The following is a 23,158-nucleotide window of genomic DNA, read 5'->3' as shown; positions in this document are numbered from 1 at the left end:
ATCATAACAGTTAGGAAGGTCAAGACAGAGGGGTCCACGGACTCCAAGACCTCACAGCAGGTGGGGCTGTCTCCAGGTCTCCCTCCTTCCGCCACAGCTCACCTCCCAGGTCCACAGGCGCTCTTCTGCTCTCCCTGGATAGCACAGCTCCCTGCACACTAGCTCCTGACGCTGGTGACCACTCCTCTCTCATCAAATCCATCCTCCTGGGGCATTCGAGACACGACTTGCTCCTGGTTTCCTCCTACTTGACTGTCAGCACCCTCCCATCTCCTGCCTGGATGTCTCCTTCTCTACCCATGTGGTATTTTGTGTGGCTTTGGGGAACTCTGGACATCCTTGTGCCTCTGGAAATCCAGATCAGGCCGGGTTGGGGGCCTGGAGAGAACACCTGGAAGGGTCAGGTTATGTCACCAGAACAGGAAAGGCTCCACTGAGAGAAATGGGGCATCTACCGTGTACCTAGTGGTGTTCTCGGCTTACATCATTTTACTGAATCCTCTGACTAATCTTATGAGATAGACTTGATTATTCTTCTGCTTCACAGGTGAGCAAACTACCAGTAAACAAAGTCAGAGTTCCAGCCCAAAGTCACAGAGGAAGAGGTAGAAGCCGGGATTTGAACTCCTGAGGCCAAGACTTACCCACTGTGCAGCTGCCTCTTGGGAACAGGGTATACAGCATATCAGCGTATCCACAGCACTGGTGAGTCCTCAGTTTGACATAAACCTGCAAGATGGAGAAAATAAATCTGCACACGAATTTACCTTCTTGCATTAACATTCAGGTTCAATTGTTTGTGGCCCAAACCCTGAGCAGTTGGGTCTAGAGTCTACAGTCACATTCCCAACCCCTTCCTTCTGATTTTCATTTGAAAATTTATCAACTGCTTCCATGTTGCTGCATATGCCATTGATGATATTGAGCTTTCCAGGTTTTTTTCTGGGCCTTTTTCTCCACAGTCTCGGATGCCCCTTTAAAGTCTTCAAGATGGGTTTGGCAAGCATCCAGGCCAAAACCCACACTTCCTGGGTTTTCACTCCATCCCTGCCAGCAACCCATCCCTCTAGTGTGTTAAGTCCACTGATCTTATACTTCAAAACCCTCCCCAGAGCCAGCTGCGCACGTCCCACAGCCCCCTCTCTCTTCCAAGGTCACAACCTTCGACAGGAAGGAGGGATGAAAACACATCGTTTTCAAGTCCTCAAGTCCTTCTATCTCCTGCTCAAAATGTCAAAGTCTGTGGAGACACCTTCAAGGTTGTCTTTTACCCTGACTAGATCATTTCTCCTGTGTGAGTCAGCAGAAGTAGGCAGTTGTGTGAGACCTGAACCAGCAGGCTAAACCCTGTCACTGCCCAAATTAAACAAGATGATGAAGATGCGTGTTGTGTAAGTGGTAGAACAGTAGTCAGATGTTAGATGGTGGAGGTTATTTGGGACGAGTCATCCAGGAAGAGGGCGCATATCTCCTTTTTAGTCCTGGCTGATCAGACATAGCTGACTTCGTACCTCATGGGAGGGGTCACAACACCACCTCCAGGGAGCCCACCAGGATACCGCCTGCCTTGAGACAGTGCCTAAGGACACTGTTCTGCTGGGGGAGCGTCTGTTTAGCCAGGTCAACACAGCTGCTCTTGGATGCGCCTTTGTTGTCTCTGATTTGTAACTCTGAGGCCCTTGGGCTCTGGCACCAAAGACCTGCCCCTCCCATCACTGGCTATCTGGCCCAGACCTTCGACCCAAGGGTTTCTTACTTTTTGCTTTTCTTCACGTGTTTGCAAAATAACAAATGCAGTTAACATTTATAAAACAATGTACATATTTTATCTCATTTGATCCTTGCACCTGTGTTGTGACATCATTAATACATTCTGTTTTGGAAAACTGAGGCTGAGAAAGGATAATTGCCTTATTTATTTGTTTATTTATTTTAGCTGCACAGCTTGCGGGATCTTAGTCCCCAACCAGGGCTTGAACCCATGCCCTTGGCAGTGAAAGCATGGAGTCCTAACCACTGGACCACGAGGGAATTCCCTAATTGCTTTTGGGTTTTTTTGTTTTTTTTGTTGTTGTTATTTTTTTTGCAGTACGCCGGCCTCTCACTGTTGTGGCCTCTCCCGTTGCGGAGCACAGGCTCCGGACGCGCAGGCTCAGCGGCCATGGCTCACGGGCCCAGCCGCTCTGTGGCACGTGGGATCCTCCCGGACCGGGGCACGAACCCGTGTCCCCTGCATTGGCAGGCGGACTCTCAACCACTGCGCCACCAGGGAAGCCCCCTAATTGCTTTTATTAAAGCCCCAAGATAGTATGTGGCAGAGCTGAGACTTGAATCCGTAGCTATATCATGTAACAGCCCATTCTCTTAATCATTTTGTTAACCCCCCTCATGCTCATAACTTAAAAGCTAGGAACACAAACAGTTTACAGCTTAGAACTAGGCACTTGCACCTTATTCTGGAATACTGGGAAGGGGGCAAGCTGCCCTGCTCACACTACAAGCCTCACCTAGGTAGCTCACAAAACATCTGATGCTCCTCAGACTTTCAAGTACATAGGAATCACCTGGGGGTCTGGTCCAAGTGCAGATTTTGAGTCTAGGTTCGGGTGAGCCTGAGAGCCATAGTTCTAACAAGCCCCCTGGCAATGCCACGCTGCTGCTCTGCGGACCACACTCCAAGTAGGAGGCCCTAGAATTCTGGGGCTCTGACTAACCCGGCTGTGAGTGGCTGATCAGAACATCCCAAAGGCCAGCTCGGGAGGGGCTTTCGGGGCTGAAGGTACAGCAAGAGCTAAGGCACTGAATCTTGACTGTGTGTGGGGCAAAGTATACCAGGCAGTCAGCAGAGCTGGGACCCAGGGCATGTGGGAGAATGCAGTAGAACACAAGTCTTAGAAAACAAGTCTGGAAGGAAAATCTGGAGTTAAACTGTGAAGAGTCTTGAATATGATGCTAAGACATTTAAGAGCCCAAATTTACATCTCTTTTTAACCACACCTCTTTTATGGTGAAATTATCCATTTCTAGCTTCTTAATACCTATCCTCCTTATTAGAAATAAGGAGTGCAGTCTCTGAATCATCTTTTTATGCCCTAAAATGCCTTGCACCTGGGTCTTCAGTAAAGACCAGAGAATGGGGAACACCGGGTTCTCTGAAAGGAGGAATGATGGGACTCAGTCTGTGCCTCAGGCATTAGGAATGGTGGATTGGAGATGCAGAGATGTGTTAAGAGACTATCCCAACATTCCAGGGTTGGGATAATGAGGCTGGAACAGAGACGATGACTGTGGGGATGGATAGAAAGGGGGGAGGCACTCTAGAGGCAATTGATCGGACTGCACACTGGTTATTCTCCATTGTGCCCTCCCCTCCCCCGATCCCTCTGGCTCTCTTTGCCCTGTGCTGTTCTCCAGAAGACTGACCCCTGTGGGCTGCACCATCCAGGCCACCTTCCCTTCTGCTTCCAGTTGAGTTCAGCCAATGAGAGGCACCAGTAGGAGATTGTAGAAGGAAGAAATAGAGGACAGAGGTCGAGGTCTGTCTTTCCACACCCCCTATGCCCTCACTTCTTCCCTACCTCACTGAGGTCTTGCCAGGTTGTATTCATCCATGGCCAAAGCTTCAATAGGGCAGTCCCTTTTCCATGGTGCCAGCTGGGGGGCCACTTTCTGTAAGGTGCGGATGCTATCCTGCAAGATGAGGTACCGTGGCCAATGTGTATTCTTTCCCCTAAAGTCAGATAACCCAGGTCCCTGAACCAAGAGTCAAAGGTAAGAATGACTCGTCTTACTGCCCAATAACCCACTTTAGGGATTTTTTTTCCTTCCCTTGGGCTCAGGGGTGGTGACACACACCACTCAGGCTATGCCCCACTTCCCTTGGCCCACCTGAGACACCCCGAAGTGGGGGCAGGCAGATCCTAGCATGCCGTAAGGGCCAAGTGCACACCTCTCTTCTTCTCTGCCAGAGGGCTTTCTCCAGCACTGTGGGAGCCTGTTCTACCACAGACACACCTAGAAGTCAAGGTCGAAACCTCTACCAATGGTGGATGGGAGTCCCAGCCCCAGCCTCCCTGTTCTCTGGTAGGATGATTCTGAAGTGTGTTTCACACTATTTCTCAGAGTCTCCAGTAGGACCAAGCCCAGCGGCCACAGTCATTTGATCATTAATTCACCTTTCATTGGCTCTTCTCCCCTCCTTGTCTCATTTCCCCACACCTTCACTCATGTTTCCTGAGATCACCTCCCAGATAAACTACCTACACCCTAGTCCTTGTCCCAAGGTCAGCTTTTGGAGGAACCCAAAATAAGACAGTGCATTTGGAGCAAGGCTGCCACCAGAGAACCCACTCTGAGCTACATTTGGCCACTTGGAGCTCTCATGGATGGTCAGAGAAGGGGATGATTAATGAATTAATTTAATGAAAACAAGAGGAAGCTGGTTGCTGCTACATGGGGCAAAAGGGACTGAGATTGCAATTGAGAGGATTCCCTGGGACATCTCTCAGCGCTCCCATGGCCAGTCATAAGGGCCAATGGGAAGCCATGGCAACCCAGTAAAGATGGGACCACTAAAATTGTGGATCCTGCAAAACTGCAGGTTTGGATCATCCACTAGGTGCCCAATAGCCAAGGTGTGGGCAGGGGCTTGAGGGAACACAAAATGAGTGGTGGAAAAAGAAAAGCTTTATGTTGCTTCTTTCCCGTACTTTTTTTCTGCTGCTTTATATGAAGAGCAATGGCCAACGTGATAGCTTTCGAGATTGGAGTGTTATCGAATCAACATCATCCTATGATGATAGAGGGGTTCATGGGACCTGGGGCTTTTCCTGTGTTGGAGAAACACACATTTCTTCACTAAATAAAGGACAAGAAAGATGCCAAGTAACAAACAGGTTACACTGCGCTGATTATTCTTGATTTGTCCCCCAAATCCCTTCCCCACCCTCTCTGTTCTGCTCTGACCTCAGAGGCTGGCCTCCATGGGCTGCTACACTTGGCATCCTGCCCTCCCATTTCTGGTTCAGCCAATGCAAGGCACCAGTAGGAGATGTGAGGGCAGGCGAGAGAGATGCTCGGGGATTCATTTCTCTGCTCCCTCCACGTCTTGCCACAGTTTGGGAAACGCAGCGGCTGTATTTCTATAAGCCTCTGAGCGGTGACCCCTCCTCCAGGCTCCAGCTCTTCCACGGGCTCCAGCACTATGGCTCCTTGGAGGCCTGTGGGTGGTAACAGCTTCCAGATCTCACTTGTCCCTGATGGGTCACCATTCGTGGGGATTCCCTGAACCCTGTCCACACAGAAATAGAACCTTTATTAAACTTCCTTTAGTTAAACCATCTCTTTCCTACTGGGAACTGGGCTGATCAAGACAGGTGGTGAAAAGCAAGTGGAGAGAAAGGAGGAGGAGGGGATGAGGACGGCCGAGGTTTCCAGCCATCAGCTGGAGGGGACACTGTAGAGCAGGTTTGTCTGATACACGCTTTCAACCACATCCCATGTGCTATCAGCTTCCTATTCTCCCTAAAACTTCTTTTTCTGCAGTCACTCAGGCAGATTTGGGTTTTGCCTGAAAAGTCTTCTTAGAAGAGGTAGGTGGCACCTTAGGCTTGCAAAATTAAATAAAAATGACTAGCCATTAAAAAAAAGGAAGAGGGCTTCCCTGGTGGCGCAGTGGTTGAGAGTCCGCCTGCCGATGCAGGGGACACGGGTTCGTGCCCCAGTTCGGGAAGATCCCACATGCCGTGGAGCGGCTGGGCCCGTGAGCCATGGCCGCTGAGCCTGCGCATCCGGACGGAGCCTGTGCTCCGCAACGGGAGAGGCCACAACAGTGAGAGGCCCGCGTACCGCGCAAAAAAAAAAAAAAAAAAAAAAAAAGGAAGAGGTAGGTGGCTTCTAAAAGAAAGAAACAAAGCAGTAATATGGAAGCACATGGGGTCACGTTTACTCTGACTCGGCCCCACTGAGGTTATCGTGGAGGGCGGAGGCGCTGTGTCCACAGAAGGTACCTAAGTGGGCGACACTGCATTTCCTTCCCCTCCCAGACAACTGAGAGTGTCCATCTGCCAGTCCAGCTCCGAGCCTCAGCCCGAGGATAGCAGTAGCAGTTCATAGTAGACACTGTTCATTCAAAGACATCAGCGGTTGTGCGAGCCATGCACCTGTGTGTTCTTAGACCATTGCCCTGCTCTGTTCTGCATCACAGAAGACTCATTTTGCAGGTTCCTTTACCCTCGAGCAGGCTCAGCCAATGGGGGCATCTCTCCTCATCTCTCTGGATATGAATGGCATGTCCAGCCACGGCTCTGCCTCCCCTATGATTCCAGCTCCCCCTGACATTCCCTGTCTCTGTGGTCCCAGCTCCTGGGAACAGCAGCCTTGGCTTCTGAACTCTGATAAGTCCACTGGCTCCCTGGGTCCCAGAACTGGCAGCTTCCTGCTGTGCTGGTCCCATGTTCCCCACCCACTGCTTGTCTCTTTGGCTCTTCCATTCCCTGTTTAATTAATTACCCTCTATTGAAAGATGAAGAGTGGCTTCTGTTTTCCTGACTGGACCCTGACTGATGCAGTGACTTGTCCGAGATCCCATGACTGGTAAGCAGCAGAGTCGAACCAGTTCTGCTGACCCCAAAGCCCCCACGCTCCCCCTGCCATGCCGTCCTGCCACATCACTGCCTCAGAGGACTCCAGGCCCTGGCATCTCACCGAAGCTTCTGCTCTCCATTGCAGCCGTGTCTCTGTCCTGGGGGTCAGGGTTTCCATTTTTGGATTCAAAGGTTCTTGTGCTGGTGACCTGATTTGCCTAGTTCAAAGCTCACTCAGGACCTAAGACACGGCGGCTACCAGGCCTGGAAGGAAGGCCTCTCTTTGCTTTTGTTTATTTCCTTATTTTTGTTTATTGGTGTGCAAGAAAATCTCAAGTGAACTTAGGAGTCCCCACCGAACCACATATGAATGTACTTCAAAATCTTCTCAGTTTGAGGGAGCTCCGGTGGTCCAGTGGTTTGGATTCGGTGCTTTTCACTGCTGTGGCCCCAGGTTCAATCCCTTGTTGGGGAACTAAGATCCCACAAGCGGCGTGGGCACAGCCAACAAAAAACACAAACTTCTGGGTCTGAAAGAGAACTTACTTACTGCCAAGTAAGGAAAAGACGGTGCCTTGGCCAGTGCAACCACAGAAGGGCAAGGCCCGCTCCACTCCATTGTGCGTGGAAGATTACACAACAGCCCCAAAGTATTCACCATAATTGGCTTGGGTGTAGTTCTCTCTCTCCAATTCCCTTGCTGGGTGGAAATGATGAGAAACAGCACATTCCAGCTTCCCTAAGGTAGCTCCACGGGAACCCAGACCTGAAGTGCACGGCACTGTGGGATAATAAGACCTCCTCTAGCAGAGAGGAGGTTATGTAACTAGAAATCAGCCCATCCGCCATGACAAAACAATCAGGGAGGGTCGGAAAGACCGACGGCGCCATTCCAAGTGACCTGTTCTAGTTCTGCGGGTGGGATGGGGGGTGATGAACAGAACCCCCTAGAGATGCGATTCTGAATTCTTCAACGTGACCCTCCTTTCAGCAGCAGCAGCAGGCTGTAGGGCTCAGAGGAGGGACTCTTCTTTCTCCAGAAAAGAAAGTCTCAGAAGCTCTCCTGCTCTCCTCACAGTAAGCTCAGGCCTCACCTTTCTGCTTCCCTCTCTGACCTCCCAGAGCAGCTACTGTCAGTACTGCTGGCCCTCAGATATTTCTACCTGACTCAGAAAGGGATGCAGGCAATGGTCAGGAAGGGCGCATCAGGCCCGCATACCTGCTGCACACGGCGGGGGCTGGGAGCACAGAGTAGGAAAGCTCTCTACCTCCTGACAGGGGCACCACAACCAGAAACGAGCTTTATTCACCGACCTAACAATGGAATGAGCTTTGGTACAAAAGCCCACATCCAAGGCTGTTGTTCCCAGAGCTCTGTCAGAGCAGGTGGGTGACAAAGGATTACCTCATACACATATGCACACTCTCCACAGACAGAAGTCAAAATTAAACACAGGCAGAAAAGACAAGTCAATGCTATCAGAGTGCCACAGCTAGTTAGATACCAAAATCTCCCAGGCTCCTTTTAAAAGCTCAGTCCCAGTTCCTGTGCCCAGACACTGGGCTGCAGTAGTCTGGGGTGGAGCCAGAGGCCACGTGCAGATGACCACTGGTGTCCCCCCAGGAGCACTTGGGACCCCTCTCTCCTTCGTTCATCAGCCCTTCAGTTCCATTCACACCCAGTACAAGGTGATTCCAAGAATTGAGAGAGAACCTCACAAGATGAGGAGACATCATTGGAGATTTCAAGCTTCATGCTTTCCACGCACCAAGCACGTATGTGACATACCTCTACCCCAGGCACTGCTCTAAACACTTTACAAATTCATGTCATTTAATGCGACCCTTCTAGCAATTTTCTGAGGCAGGTACTCTTACTATGCCCCCATTTACAAAAAGGAGCCCAGGCACAGAGGGTTCAGTGGTTTGTACAATGTCATGCGAGTAAGTGCCGGAGCCAAGATCTCAACCCACAGAGTCTGACTTGAGAGTACACACACACACTCTCACACACACACACACACACACTCACACACACACTCACACACACACACACACACATGCACACATGTGTGTTTGTTGCACATGGGCTCTTGGAAAACTCACATTCAACAAAACTGTGAACTCCTTGAGGCAGAAATGGAGTGCTGGTCACCCAGCACACAGAGCTAGAGCTCAATAAACATCACCGGTTCGAGGGCCTGCTCTGTGCCAGGCACCGGGCTAGGTGTTGTCACATCGAGTTCCACGTTAGTCCTCACCACCCCTGCCTCACACACGCGTCCTCGTGCTCTTTCTCTCTCCCTCGGGGAGCACCGACAAGGCTCAGAGACAGATGAGTGGATATTCACAGGTACATCCCTGCTGTGCTTTTCACACTGCTTCTGCCTTCCACGGCTCAGAGCCATTGCTGCCTTCCCTTCTATGGGAGCCAGTGACACGTCTTTCTTGACAGGGAAAGAAGGGGTGACAGGAGGTGCTCAGACGAGGGAGGAATGGAGGCGCTGGCCTAAGCCCGAGCTCGCAGGCTCTCCAGGTGTGTCACCTGCCCCGCCTGGCCCCAGCATCCTCAGCAACTGCAGACACATCACACTCACCTCCACTCTGCCTCTTGCCCACTGGTAACCACTGTGCTGGTTTTGTTTTTGTTTTTTTTAAACCTCTTTATTGGAGCATAACTGCTTTACAATGGTGTTAGTTTCTGCTGTATCACAAAATGAATCAGCTATATATATACATATAACCCCATAGCCCTTCCCTCTTGCGTCTCCCTCTCACTCTCCCTATCCCACCCCTCTAGGTGGTCACAAAGCACCGAGCTGATCTCCCTGTGCTATGCGGCTGCTTCCCACTAGCTATCTACTTTACATTAACCACTGTGCTTTTAACTACTGGCAAATCCTTTCGCAGGATGAGGCAGACGTACATCAGAGCCCTTGTGCTTTAAGTGCATCTAAAGTTTCACTTGGTCCCCAACTCAGGACGTTACCACGGCCCCTTCAAAGCCCAGGATCCCCAGCGAGGCCTCCAGGCAGTCCCTGGGCAGGCGGCAGTCTCAACACGCGCTCTCAGCCCTCTCCAGCCCAACACCCCACTAGGCCTCCTAACTGGTTACCTTGTGTCCATTTATGCTCCCCTCAGTCTATTCTCCATGCAGAACCAGAGTGATCCTGCTGAAACGTAGGCCAGACTGTACCCCTCCCCTGCTCCAAGCCCTCTCTGGTAGGCAGAATACTAAGATGGTCCCAAGATTCCTGTCCCTGGTATGGGTGGGCCTGGTTTAATCAGGTGAGCCCCTTGGAAAGAAGGTCGAGAAGTCAGAGACAGAGGAAGTCAGAGAGATTTGAAGCAGCAGAGATGCCCTCCAAAACAGCCACACTGTGGAGAGGGCCACCTGGCAGGGAATAGTGGCCTCTGGGAGCTGAGAATGGTGCCAGGTGAACAGCCAGCAAGAAAGCACGGATCTCAGTCCTACAGCTGCAAAGAACTGAGTTCTGCCAACAGTCAGTGAGCTTGGAGAAGGGTTCCACGTCCCAAATGAGACTGCAGTTGCAGCTGACACCTTGATTCAGCCTGGGGAGACCCTGAGTAGAGGACCCAGTGAGAGCATGCCAGACTCCTAACCCTTGGAAATGGTGAGACAGTAAATGTGCGTCGCTTTAAGCCATTAGGTTTCTAGTCATTTGTTGCACAGCTATAGGAAACTGATATACCCTCCCATGCTTCCCCTCTTGCTCAGAGTAAGAGAAAAAGCTTGAACCCAATCTCCTACTATTCTTGCCCTAGTTCTCTCTGAACCAACTGCATAGACCAGGCATACAGGCGCCTCAGGGTCTTTGCACTTGCTGTTCCTTCTGCCCACAAGTTCTTCCCCTACAGATCTGCATGGCTCTCTACCTCACTTCTCAGGGAGTCCAGCCTTTCACCCACTCCACCTGCTGACCCTCTATATCACTCTTCTTTGTCTTATTCTTCTCAAAACACTCTATGCCTACTAACATACCATAAACATTTATTCTTTGTTATTGTCTATGTCTCCCCCCAAGAATTAAACTCCATGAGAACAAACACTGGATTGGTCTCTTCCATTCACTGCTGCATCCCAGGCACCAAGCACAGGACCTACCACATGGTAAACACCCAGAACTTATATGTTAAATGAATGAATGGGTTTGGGCCCCTCTCAGCCCCAAATGTTCTCACTTGTGTGGACATTATGTACTGTTCAAGGCCTAGAGGAAATTCCACCTTCTCCGGGAAGCCTATGTTTCACTGATCTCATATACCTCCGACCTCCAAAAGCAGTGACAGTCTGTGCCACAACATTCACTTAGCAGTTAAGTATATCCTGAAGTTTTTATGTAGCCCAATAATTGCTTCCCAGATTTAAGTCTTCTCCTATCCCCCCTGATTTCCATCCCACAGCTCCATCCCTGCACTAGGCAGTGGGCTTCTTGAGTACCAGGATCAGTCCTTCACTTATTTTTGGAAGAATAGTTGATTTACAATGTTGTGTTCATTTCTGCTATACAGCAGAGTGACTCAGTTATACGTATATATTCTTTGTCAGATCCTTTTCCATTATGGTTTATCACAGGATATTGAAAATAGTTCCCTGTACTATACAGTAGGGTCTTGTTGTTTATCCATTCCATATATAATAGTTTGCATCTGCTAATCCCAAACTTCCAATCCTTCTTTCCCCCTTGGGAGAAGATGGAGGGAGAGAACTGGGTCTGTTGAAAGGGTTAGAGACAGGGATGAAAAAGTTAATCATTATCCTTAGTGGAGAGTCAATAGATAATGTCTCAAACTGAAAAATCAAGAAATAGCAGTACACACATGTCATTTAGAAACACGGAGGCTAAAAACCAGAATAAATAGCTAACAGAGTTGAAAGACGTTGCCTCTGAATTTGAGATAGGAAGAAGTAGGATGGGGACTGATGACTGTCATTATAATCCTTGCAGTACTTTTTTTTTTAACTTTTAAATTCATGTATATGTATATATATATATATATGTGTTTGTGTGTGTGTGTGTATATATATATATATATATAACTTTAATGAAAATAATAATTTAAGATACGGCATAGCTCTTACTGAGCTCAGTTCAAAAAACATGCATAGGCCCAGACTGTGGTTCCAACTCCGGCTGCACATAGCCCGGTGCCTGGAGAGTTTTATAACAATACCTTTCTTGGGTGCTCACCTGACCCCAAAGATTCTGATCTTATTGAGGTGAAGTCTGGGCATATAGGTATTTTTTAAACTCCTAGGTGATACTAATGTGTAGCCAGACTGGAAATCACAGTGCAAAATACCTCGGGGAACTGGAAAGCCGCCTCGGGTCTCCTTTCGGAGCCTGAGCTCAGCCTCTTTGTCCTGATCCATCAACAGACCCAAGAACCCCAGAGCCTGGATGAAGGTGGGGACCAAGCAGAAGGCTCAGTAGGACTTGTTCTTTTCCAATCTGGCTGCCTGGAGCCCCACACCTGCCCTCCTCCCAGAATTGGGCTGGAGTCTTGATTCTCCCAAACACAGATCTAATTAATGCACATCCAGTAGGAAGGGAATGAAAAGGAGAAAAGACCAGTGGGAGACCCTGGAACAGAAGAATTATGGAAAAGCATAAGGATCTTTAAACCCATCGTGGTCTATCCAAGAAGAAGGAGAGCTTCACAGATCCCTGATCATATACACCCTGGAACGGTCCCACCCCAGTCTCTGCCCATATTTACACGCACACATGTATGCATCTGTGCAAACTCACCCCTGGCTTCCTGGCAGGGGTTGGCCCCCTGGCCCACCTCTGGGAGAACAGGTATGCAAGTGATGAAGCTGGCAGTGAGAGGGCTAGAGTAGGCTAATTAAATAGTTTAAAAATCCCACTAGGGGATTAAAGACACAAAGGGGATTTTAAGGGTGTTTGGGAGACTATTGTAAGCTAATGACCATTTAAGAAAAGAATCCAGTAACCTAGCAACAATCTACACCACCTTGAAGGAAGACCAGGTGCATCTAAGTGCCAAACACACCCAAGCCACAAACCCTGATAGTTAAAACACAAGACAGTAGATATGGGGTCTGAATCTTGTTACATGAAGTCAGGGAGTTAAAAGTCCTTGAAGAGTAGCATTTCTGCATGTACCCAAGACAGAAATATAAATGAAAGGGGAAAAAACTAGGTGAAAAGGGACATTATACTGAAACCTGAGATGAATTACCATATTTTAGTATACGTTACCACCCTTCTGCTAACATACACATGATTTAAATAGCACCATGACAGTCCCGGTTAAACCATATAGGGTCAAAGGAGGAACTAATGATGTAAGCCTTGACATCTGCCCAAGAATGAGGAAGAAAATGGTCTTCTCCCCCTCTCCACTTTTCTTTTGTTTATAAAAATAAAGTCCTCTCAGTCCTTGGGGCATAGGCTTCTCACCTGTCTGCTTGTGTCTCTCACAAGCGTCCTATGCTAATAAACTCACTCTTTGCCTGCAGCTCTGCCTCACGCTGAATTCCTTCTGCGATGAGACAAAAGAATCTGAGCTTCAGTAAGTCCTGACCCCAGGTGAGTGGTTTCAATGAAAAGACAGTGGTTTGGAGCCCTCTCCTAGTCAGGGATCCTGGGGTTCAAGTCCCAATCTGAGCTCTGGCTGGATTCGAGTCCCACCTGAAAAGCAGTGCAGTTGCAGCAGCATAGGAAGACACAAGCCAACGGTTCTATACCATGCCCGCTATACAAAGGAGTGCTTCTGGGCCTCCAAGGGCAGGGAAATGCCAGTGCCTATAGTGTAATCTGACTGCCTGAGGCCATGTCACAGTTTTCTGGGAACAAAACCAATTAGGCATGACAGAGCTCAAAAGTGACCTCTGGGAGGCTTCCCTGGTGGCGCAGTGGTTGAGAGTCCACCTGCCGATGCAGGGGACGCGGGTTCGTGCCCCGGTCCGGGAAGATCCCACATGCCGCGGAGCGGCTGGGCCCGTGAGCCATGGCCGCTGAGCCTGTGCGTCCGGAGCCTGTGCTCCGCAACGGGAGGGGCCACAGCAGTGAGAGGCCTGCGTACCACAAAAAAAAAAAAGTTACCTCTGGGGCTTAGCAGCCGCAGGCAACAACCGGCTGCCATTTGGAGCCAGGAGAGCCCTACTGAAGGCTGGAGTGGTCACTCTGGGACTGGCCTCCTGCTTTAAGGCTGTTTACTCAGTCTCAGACCCTGAGGCCAAGAGGCTGCAGGGTTCAGAGGTTAAGAGCATGGCTATGGAGCATACCCCACCCTTGACCTTCACCCACATGCTCAGACCCCCACCTGCCCAGTGTGCCTGTGTGAACCAGGAGGCAGGCAGGTTTGCAGGCAGGAGCCTGAAAGGGCCTGGGCCTGAGAAACAGGACTCTTATTCTCAAGACAGCTGTGTGGCCAGGCACAAGTCACTTCACCTTTCTGGGACTCCAATTCTTCACCTGCAGGACGAAGGGGTGGGACTCAGCAGCCCTGAGCCCCCTTCCAGAGCAAAGGTCTGTTCAACCAAATTTCTTACTTTTTTTCTTTTTCTGCATAATATATTGAGTTAGTTTTTCAGGTACTGGTACTTTATTAGCTCTTCAAGTACCTCTGTATCTGTAAGCTACCACCAGCAGGCTACTGCTTACCAGCCACAAAACCCCAGCGGCACACAAAAGTAAACAATTCCAGCTCACATGGCGGTGCAGAGGGGCTGGTACAGGCTGGCTCCCCAGGCGTCTGTAGATCTGCTGGGGGCTCTCTCTGGGATGCTTGGCTGCTACCTTAGCTAGGACAACATTGCTCCACACGTCTCTCATCCTCTTCCTCTCATCAACCAGCAGGTGAGCCCAGGCATGATCTTCCCAGGGAGAGAGCGAGAGGGCAAGCCCAAACACGCAAGGTCTCTTGAGGTCCAGGCTGGAAATTATACTTCTGCCTTATGCTATTGGCCAAAGGGAGTCACATGACTAATCCCAGATTCAAGAAATAAGGAAATAAAATACACAGAGTTACATGGTAAAGGGCATGGATAAAGAGAGGGAAGAATCGAGGCCATTCTTATAGTCAAAGAACAGGAGTATTAATGCAATGGACCACAGCCTCTCTGGGAAAAGAGGAATGCCATCCAAGTCGGGTCAGTGGTCCACCCTGACCCTGAGTGAGGTTTTGGTGGTATCAGCCAATCCTTACGAACATATAGGCTCTCCATCCCTCTGATGGCGTAGCCTGAGACAGAATGCTTGACTCCAGAATCCGCCATCTTTCTCTGCCCCAAATCCCACAGTCTGGATCTCTTGCAGTGCCGAGTCCAGGGTAAGGAGGGTTGCCTCAGGGACTGATGGATCAGGGAAGCAGAACCTGCTCAGGCTTGGGTCCTCTGAAGCCTCTCGGTACCTGACTTGATTGGAAATGAAGATGATAGACTTGATTTGGAACTGAGGAGGAAGATCCAGCAAGGGAGGGTGGCCATACCCCCCAGGGGGCGCTCCAAAGCTCACAAAACACCTCTCTGGCTTAGCAGAAAGGATCAAAGCCTGACCTCAGCCTCAGAAAACCCAACTACCCATCCTGGTTTTGCCACTCACCAGCCAGGGGCCTCAGGTAACCCATTCAGCCTCTCCAGGGCCTGTTTCCATATACTGGGAAATGCAGATGATACATTCCTCCTAAGCTTAAATGAGCCTGTCTACATGAAATGGGATTTGCCAAGCACCCCTAAATATCCTCCAAAGTCACACGACACCCACCTCCCGCAGCAGCCCCAGGCATCCATGCCCACCCAGCTCTGGGGTGGGAATAACATTTTCCATCCCCTCCCTGGACACTGCTGTCTTTCTGCCGGCATGGCTTTCAGGTCTAGTGTGGCTCCCACTGTTTCAACACCCCACAAAAGCTCTCTGCATTCACTGGTCCCACTGCCAACATTTGATTGCTGTTTTTTATTTCCAGCTCTCGGGCGCCCTCCCCACCAGGCTGTGCCCCCTGGCTGTTCCACCCTTGGCTGGTTTAGATTTGCCATCAGTATCTCTTGGCTCGATTCTTCTAGTCTGTCCCAGCAGGTTGGCCTCACACACCCACATTAAAGGTCAGCTCTTGGCCGGTATTATGACTGAGCAGCTGGAGGAAGCCTCAGAAGCTGATTTCCCTTTCTCTAGCTACTAAATCATTCTTTTATCCATGAACTCCCAAGCAAGACCCCCGGCCCTAAAACGGGCTGTTCTCTGTCACCTCAGACAATAGCATCTTTGAAAATCTCATCTGGACTCATCTCCCTGAGTGATCCCACCTCCCTGGAGACGAAATCCATTCTGTCGCTAAGTGACAACGCTCACACTTGGAGGCCTGGGGAAAAGACGGGGCTGCGAGGGGCAGTACGGGGGTCTCCCAAACCACACTTTTTTTTTTTAACATCTTTATTGGAGTATAACTGCTTCACAATGGTGTGTTAGTTTCTGCTGTGTAACAAAGTGAATCAGCTATACATATACATATATCCCCATATCTCCTCCCTCTTGTGTCTCCCTCCCACCCTCCCTATCCCACCCCTCTAGGTGGTCACAAAGCTCCGAGCTAATCTCCCTGTGCTATGCGGCTGCTTCCCACTAGCTATCTATTTTACGTTTGGTAGTGTATATATGTCCATGCCTCTCTCTCACTTCGTCCCAGCTTACCCTTCCCCCTCCCCGTGTCCTCAAGTCCATTCTCTACATCTGCGTCTTTATTCCTGTCCTGCCCCTAGGTTCTTCAGAACCTTTTTTTTTTTTTAGGTTCCATATATATGTGTTAGCATACGGTATTTGTTTTTCTCTTTCTGACTTACTTCACTCTGTAGGACAGACTCTAGGTCCATCCACCTCACTACAAATAACTCAATTTCGTTTCTTTTTATGGCTGAGTAATATTCCATTGTATATATGTGCCACATCTTGTTTATCCGTTCATCTGTCGATGGACACTTAGGTTGCTTCCATGTCCTGGCTATTGTAAATAGAGCTGCAATGAACACTGTGGTACATGATTCTTTTTGAATTACGGTTTTCTCAGGGTATATGCCCAGTAGTGGGATTGCTGGATCATATGGTAGTTCTATTTTTAATTCTTAAGGAACCTCCATACTGTTCTCCATAGTGGCTGTCCAATTTACATTCCCACCAACAGTGCAAGAGGGTTGCCTTTTCTCCACACCCTCTCCAGCATTTACTGTTTGTAGACTTTTTGATGATGGCCATTCTGACGGGTGTGAGGTGATACCTCACTGCAGTTTTGACTTGCATTTCTCTAATGATTAGTGACGTTGAGCATCCTTTCATGTGCCGAACTGCATTTTTTTCAGCCATACAAGCAGCACCTGCTGCTCACCAGCTCCCCGCTAGCCTTCTCAGACCTGCTGGATGAGGCCACGGAGAGGGTGAGAGGAAGCCCTATGACTCAGTCTTGACAGGGGCTACAGCAGTGAGAGAGAAGGAGACCACTGTCCTGCCAGCCAGGCCAACTGACTGCCTTCATCCAAAGATGGGCACCTGTCATCAGGTGGCCTCTTGATCTCAACTGAGCCTCTTATGACCAAACTCTGAGAGGTGGGTCCTGTGCTCTCTTTTACCCAAGATCAACAAATGACTTACTTCTGTCCTCCAGCTGACAAATATATATTGAACCTCTGCCATGTGACAAGTAGAGGTGGGACTGGGGATAGTGCAACAGTGAATAAAACAGACAGGGTCCCTCACAGAACCCACTCGTGGGGAAGACAGATCATAAACAGCTGAAGTGAGCAATAATCAAAATCATTTCAGACTGTGAAAAATTCTGTCCAGGAAATAAATCCAGTGCTGTGATAGAGTCTAGAAGAGCAGGGATGTCTTCGTGATGGGTGGTCAAAAGGTCCTTTGAAAGGAGGATCCTTTGATATTTAAGCAGAGACCTGAAGGATAAGGGACAGGAGGAAGAGTGGGCAGAGGGGCTGCACATGCAAAGCTCTTGGTGTGTCCTAGGAAGCGTAAGAAGTGCCGTGTGACTAGAGCAGAGAGAAGGAAAAGGAAGGCAGGAAGAGCCAGGGAGGCAGGCCAGGCTGACTCACTCAGGGTGGAAAGTCACTACATGCTGGTTTTCTTTCAACTCAATGGAGGATTTTAAGCAGGGGGCTGACACAGTGTTTTGAAAAGATCTCTCCAGGGGTGTAGAGAAAATGCAGGTGAACGTTGAATCAGAACAGAGGAGGTTTAAAAAAAAAAAATAGAACAGAGGAGGTTTAAGGTAGCCAGAAGAGAAGGCTCTCTGATAAGCAGGACCTGCTGGAAAGGGACTTGCTGGAAATTTCTACTTTTTGGAAAAAACTTAAAAATAAGATGGAACCATCTATCTGAAATGATTTAAAATTGTCTTACCTTGGAACAATAGTTCCTACATGAGCTGTATCTCAGCTGAATTTTTCAATTATATAAAACAGAAAATATCTACCTATTTTGCCTCTTTTAATTAAGTAAGATAGTAAATTTTGGAAACATTGTAGGCATTATTCAAACAAACTAACAGGTGTGTGTTGAGAAGTTTACTCCGAGCCAAGCTCTGTGGAAAATACCGTTCTTTTTTTGAAGGCGGCCCCCTGTCTTCACAGAGCGTACACTCTGATTTGGGGAGATATGACAAAATAACATAGAACGTTAAATAACTATCTGGTACTGGAATTTCAATTCAAGACAAACAACAAAAGAAATATCATAAAGTTGTACATGAGAACTCACTAAATGGACTTTAAAGAAAATGTCCAGAACTGTTGGAGGTGTGGAGAAATCACATCTGGCCACACGTGGAGTGGCTGGCTCAGATGTGGGCTTTGGAGCCCCTACAAGGATGGGGAAGGCACTCCAGAGGGGGAATGGGCTGGACCAAAGCACCAACAATGGAAAGTACAGGGTGTATTGGGGAGAATACTGTACACACTCCTGTCTAGTCACTGATGGTTGTAAACATATCCCAAACACACGTGTGTTAGCATAAGCAGGGACAGATCTGGGTTTTGTGATATCTGAAGCTTACAATATTTTTGTGCCCTCTGCAAGGAAAAGGACACATAATAACTAATATAAAATTAGGTATAAAAGAGTACATTTATTTCAAATAAGGTAAGAAATAATAGCAAGTTATTATTGGAGCCTTAGAGATTCAAGACCTTTCTCCCCAAATCTCTTTATGCTTCCATAGAAATTCCCCTCTCCACATAGAATATTCTTCAAATCCAAGTACCTCCCAGAACCTGGAGCCACAGCCTCATGAATTCCAGGTAAATCTGTCCCTGAGCACAAGCAAACCAGCCAGCGATTGACTTGGATTCAAGTTCGAGAGAAAAGGCAGCGTCAAGTCTGTGGAGTAGGCCCTGGAGAAGACCTTTGTGCCCCGCTGGCCAGTGAAACACACAGGGCAGCCAGTGAAACACAGAGGTCAGCCACTGATGTGACCAGGCATATAAACACCTCTAGCTCACGTACGCATTCATGTTGTTAGTATGACCTCACAGGAACCCCACCTGAGCCCCCAGTGGGGCCAGTGGCTCATTTCATTTGCAGGAGCTGTGCCTTTCAGTAACGACACCAAAGCTGGAGAGTTCAGCTGGCCTGGCGGGTCAAATATATAAATTCCCGGAGCATTTCTAGGTATCAGAGAATCAGTGCTCGTTCAAGCAAGCCAGGATCCAGGTTCTCCAACCACACATCCAGCTCTGCTGCTCCCAAAGTCTCATGTACACTCTGTGAACTGGGTTCCGAATCTGTAGGAGGACCCTTTTAGACTCCCCAACCATGGCTGAACCTCTACAGTTTCCACAGATGTGCCACCTGGTACAGAGCAGAGCTGGGGACGATGTAAGAGGATTTCCCCCAGTTGGACACCCTTAAGTCACCATTAAAAGTACAGTGTCATAGACTGTCTGCTCTAGAAAGAAACTCAGAGGTCATTCAGTACAGTGGGTTGGAAATGTTTAGTTACCTCTTCTCTAAAAGGACTTTTATCTAGAAGGCCAAACAAGCAGGGCAAAGGAGTGTCTCCACGTCACTCACATTCCTTATTCTTCTAGAGTACACTAAGTTGGGCACCAAGTGTCTAATCATGGTAGCTAAGGAGTCCAGTATGAATAACAGCCAGTTACTGAAGCATCCTCTCCCGCATCCCATCCCTTGGGTCACTGGGGCTGGGGCTTCATCTCCACATCTACCGTTGCTCCTTGCACAGAGAAGACCACCCTCCACAACTCTCTTCTAGGTTCACTCATCAAGACATACTTGACCACAGAGACCCACCCATGGCTATTCTCAAGGCCAAAGCGCTGGCCTCCAAAAGCACACAGCAGCCATCCAACCACCAGTACCATTACCTTGGCAGGTGAGACAGGTCTCCACCCCTCACTGGCCCCTGCCAGCCCTGCTCTCCCAGGAAGGACCTCCCCAAGCCCAGACTCTCTCTCCTCTCCTCCCACACAACCCACCTCCAAACAAAACTTAGGTTGGGTAAGCTGGGACGAAGTGAGAGAGTGGCATGGACATATATACACTACCAAATGTAAAATAGATAGCTAGTGGGAAGCAGCCACATAGCACAGGGAGAGCAGCTCGGTGCTTTGTGACCACCTAGAGGGGTGGGATAGGGAGGGTGGGAGGGAGATGCAAGAGGGAGGAGTTATGGGGATATATGTATAGCTGATTCACTTTATTATAAAGCAGAAACTAACACACCATTGTAAAGCAATTATACTCCAATAAAGATGTTAATAAATAAATTAATTAAATTAAAAAATAAAACAGGTTGGGGGAGAGTGATCCACCCTGTGCACGACCTTTTTTGTCCTGAATCTCAAATGCTGTTAACAAACCCCTAGGGCCAGGAGACCAGAATTCCAGATTACGGGAGGAAAAAACCTCACCTCATTCTGTGGAATCTTTCGTGAGAGCCAGAACAAAGTATGAATTAATAAATAGAGTAGTTAATGCATGCTGGATTATCCCACCACACAAACGACATAAATAGAAGCAGGGCTTTTCTAGCAAAGAGTGTCAGTGTCCTATGCCCCCATTACCCGGCCCTATGATCCCTGAGGGCCAGTGGTTTGAAAACTACTAAGTATTACATCACCCCACCCCCACTCACACACTTCATTTCACACACGAGGAAATGGGAGTGGCTTGCCCAAGGTCAGCCAGCTAGTCAGACCTTGAGGAAAGCAAGAGGTCCCCTTCAACACTAACAGGATCTGTCATTTGACAGCAGCCCCCGTACCCCAGCACAAGCCCCTTTCCCCTCAGCAGCTACTACAGAGAAGGGCCTCCTTTACCCTTTAAATCAGGGGTCCCTAGCCCCCGGTGCTGGTCGGCGGCCTGTTAGGAGCCAGGCCACACAGGAGGTGAGCGGCAGGCAAGTGAGTGAAGCTTCATCGGCCGCTCCCCATCACTTGCAATACCGCTTCACCCATATCCCCCAACCCCCAACCCCCCACCATCCGTGGAAAAATCATCTTCTGCTAAACTAGTCCCTGGTGCCAAAAAGGCTGGGGACTGCTGCTTTAAATGACTGTTTAAGGGATTTTTTTTTCATCTGCTGGGGGTCTAAGCCTTTCAATTCTGAGTCTTCTGAATAATTGGAGGAAATCAGGGGCTGAATGGGACGTGTTTTCTGCCCCAACTCACTTGGAAGAGGTCAGATTGAAGGGTGCGCAAGACACTCCAGGGATCGGCCAAGCAGAACCTGTCTTCCATAAGCTGTCAGAAATGCCACCAAGGGCTGGAAGACTTTTACTTAATATGAAACATTGCTCCTGGAGGAGGGGAAGGAACCTGTATCGAGAGACCGATGCAACCAAATGTTGACAGGATCTATGGTGTCTGAAAATCATTGGTGGGATGCCTAGAATTCTTAATACAAATTTCAGAAAGTCTGAAGCCATCTGGGTAACAGGGATGAATTTAAAACGAGATAAATCTATGATATGCCGCAGTAACAAATAAATCCTGAAATTTTAATAAGATTAATCTCAGTCCTAAAGGTTTACCAAAACAAAGATTTATTTCTCATTCACAAAAAATCGGCCACATGTCAGGAGGCCCTTCTCCATCTTGCAGCTATGTCCTATGGACACATGTTCTTCAACATAAGAGAAGAGAGAGATGAAAAAGTCACACGCATCTTAACTGCCTCCCCGTGGAAATGGCTCCCATCACTTCCATGTGGTCCATTGGAAAGAACCAGGCACATGGCCCCAGTATAATTACAAGGGATGCCAGTGCATGTAGGGAACATGTGGATATTTGATGAGCACTGACTAGCTCAGCCACATCGAACTCCCAGCTTCTGCCCAAATGTCTGATCTTTCACCCAGGGCCTTGAGCTCCTTACCCCTAAATATCCCATTCATTTCCCTTTGGGCCAGAGCTGTTGTCAAACATGGACTAAAACACATGTCCTGACAGGCTTGTCTAAGCTCAGGTTTCACAAAAGTACAAGCCAGAGAGTCATCAGAGCAGAGTGTGGCTTCCACTTTCTGAGGTCCCTCATGGTAACAGCACATCCAAAAAGGCTGGAAAATTGTGACTCGTGACAGTTTGCTCGTGCAACAAACGTTTATGGAGCAGTCACCGTGTGCCAAGCACGGTGCTCCCTGCCGAAGATAAAGCAATGACTCAGCAGACACGGTTCCTGCTCTCGGAGAGCTTAGAGTCTAGTGCAGAACCATTCAGATCACTTCACCAATGTGACGGTAAGCTGAAGTGTGTGCTATGAGGGGAGAGAACAGGGAGCCATGGTAGGATATGATCTCGCCTGGGAGGGTCAAGGAAGGTTTCTCTGAGGAAGTGATGTTTGAGCTGAGCTCAGAAGCATGAGGAAGGGGAACTGAGGCAAAAGGTACAAGGTGAAGGAAAAGTGTTCCAAGGGTGAAGGCACAGCACATGCAAAGGCCCCAAGGAGGGAGGGAACACAGAGCGTCTGAGGAGCTTCAGGGTGGCCGGGGTAGCTGAAGCTTAGAGGGCAGGGGTGCCACTGGGTGTCACAACCCCAGAGGACATAATTCATGTGGGAAAATGTGTTTTATATTTAAATGAGATTTTTGTCTCAAGATTGCTTCGGTGCGGAGTGGCTCTTGGGTCTGTGGATCCTCCCTGGCGTTGGCACTACGTGGTTCATGGTCAGCACCCCCTGCTCCTACACAGCGTTCTCACCAGAGTTCAGGGTCCAGCCACACCCTCAGCAAAGCTTCCAAAGAAAACATGCAGGGAAAGATCCAAACTTACTGGGAAAATAAAACTGTGCAGTTATAAAAGACCCCCCTTCATATCATCAAATGCCTCAGACGCCTCAAATCCCATAAACATCTCTTCAGGAAAGAAATGGTTAAAAGAAAGAAATTAGGGGTGAGCAGTTTCGCAGCAGAGGCCAAATATAAAGGGGTGCTCCAATGGCCCAGAAGACAAGAGGGCCTGAGCATAAACTAAGGGGGACCTGGGCTGGCTGATGAGGACCCTGAACTCGGGAGTGTCACCCCCAGGCTAGGGTCTGGCTCTAGGGGCACCTCACTCTCTAAGGGG

At 48.9% G+C, this 23,158-nt stretch overlaps 1 long non-coding RNA gene across 1 annotated transcript in view; it reads right to left on the bottom strand.

The window, feature by feature from the left end:
• Positions 1-540: 540 nt before the first annotated feature.
• LOC137211848 (uncharacterized) overlaps positions 541-23,158 on the bottom strand; it is a 95,943-nt gene continuing 73,325 nt past the window's right edge. The window contains exon 4 of the long non-coding RNA XR_010937238.1: positions 541-729. This is a non-coding gene — a long non-coding RNA (uncharacterized lncRNA). The remainder of the gene's footprint in view (positions 730-23,158) is intronic.

This window comes from Pseudorca crassidens, chromosome 2 (genome assembly GCF_039906515.1).
Source record: "Pseudorca crassidens isolate mPseCra1 chromosome 2, mPseCra1.hap1, whole genome shotgun sequence".
NCBI classification, from domain to species: Eukaryota; Metazoa; Chordata; class Mammalia; order Artiodactyla; family Delphinidae; genus Pseudorca; species Pseudorca crassidens.
This window is presented reverse-complemented; position numbering and strand designations above follow the sequence as displayed.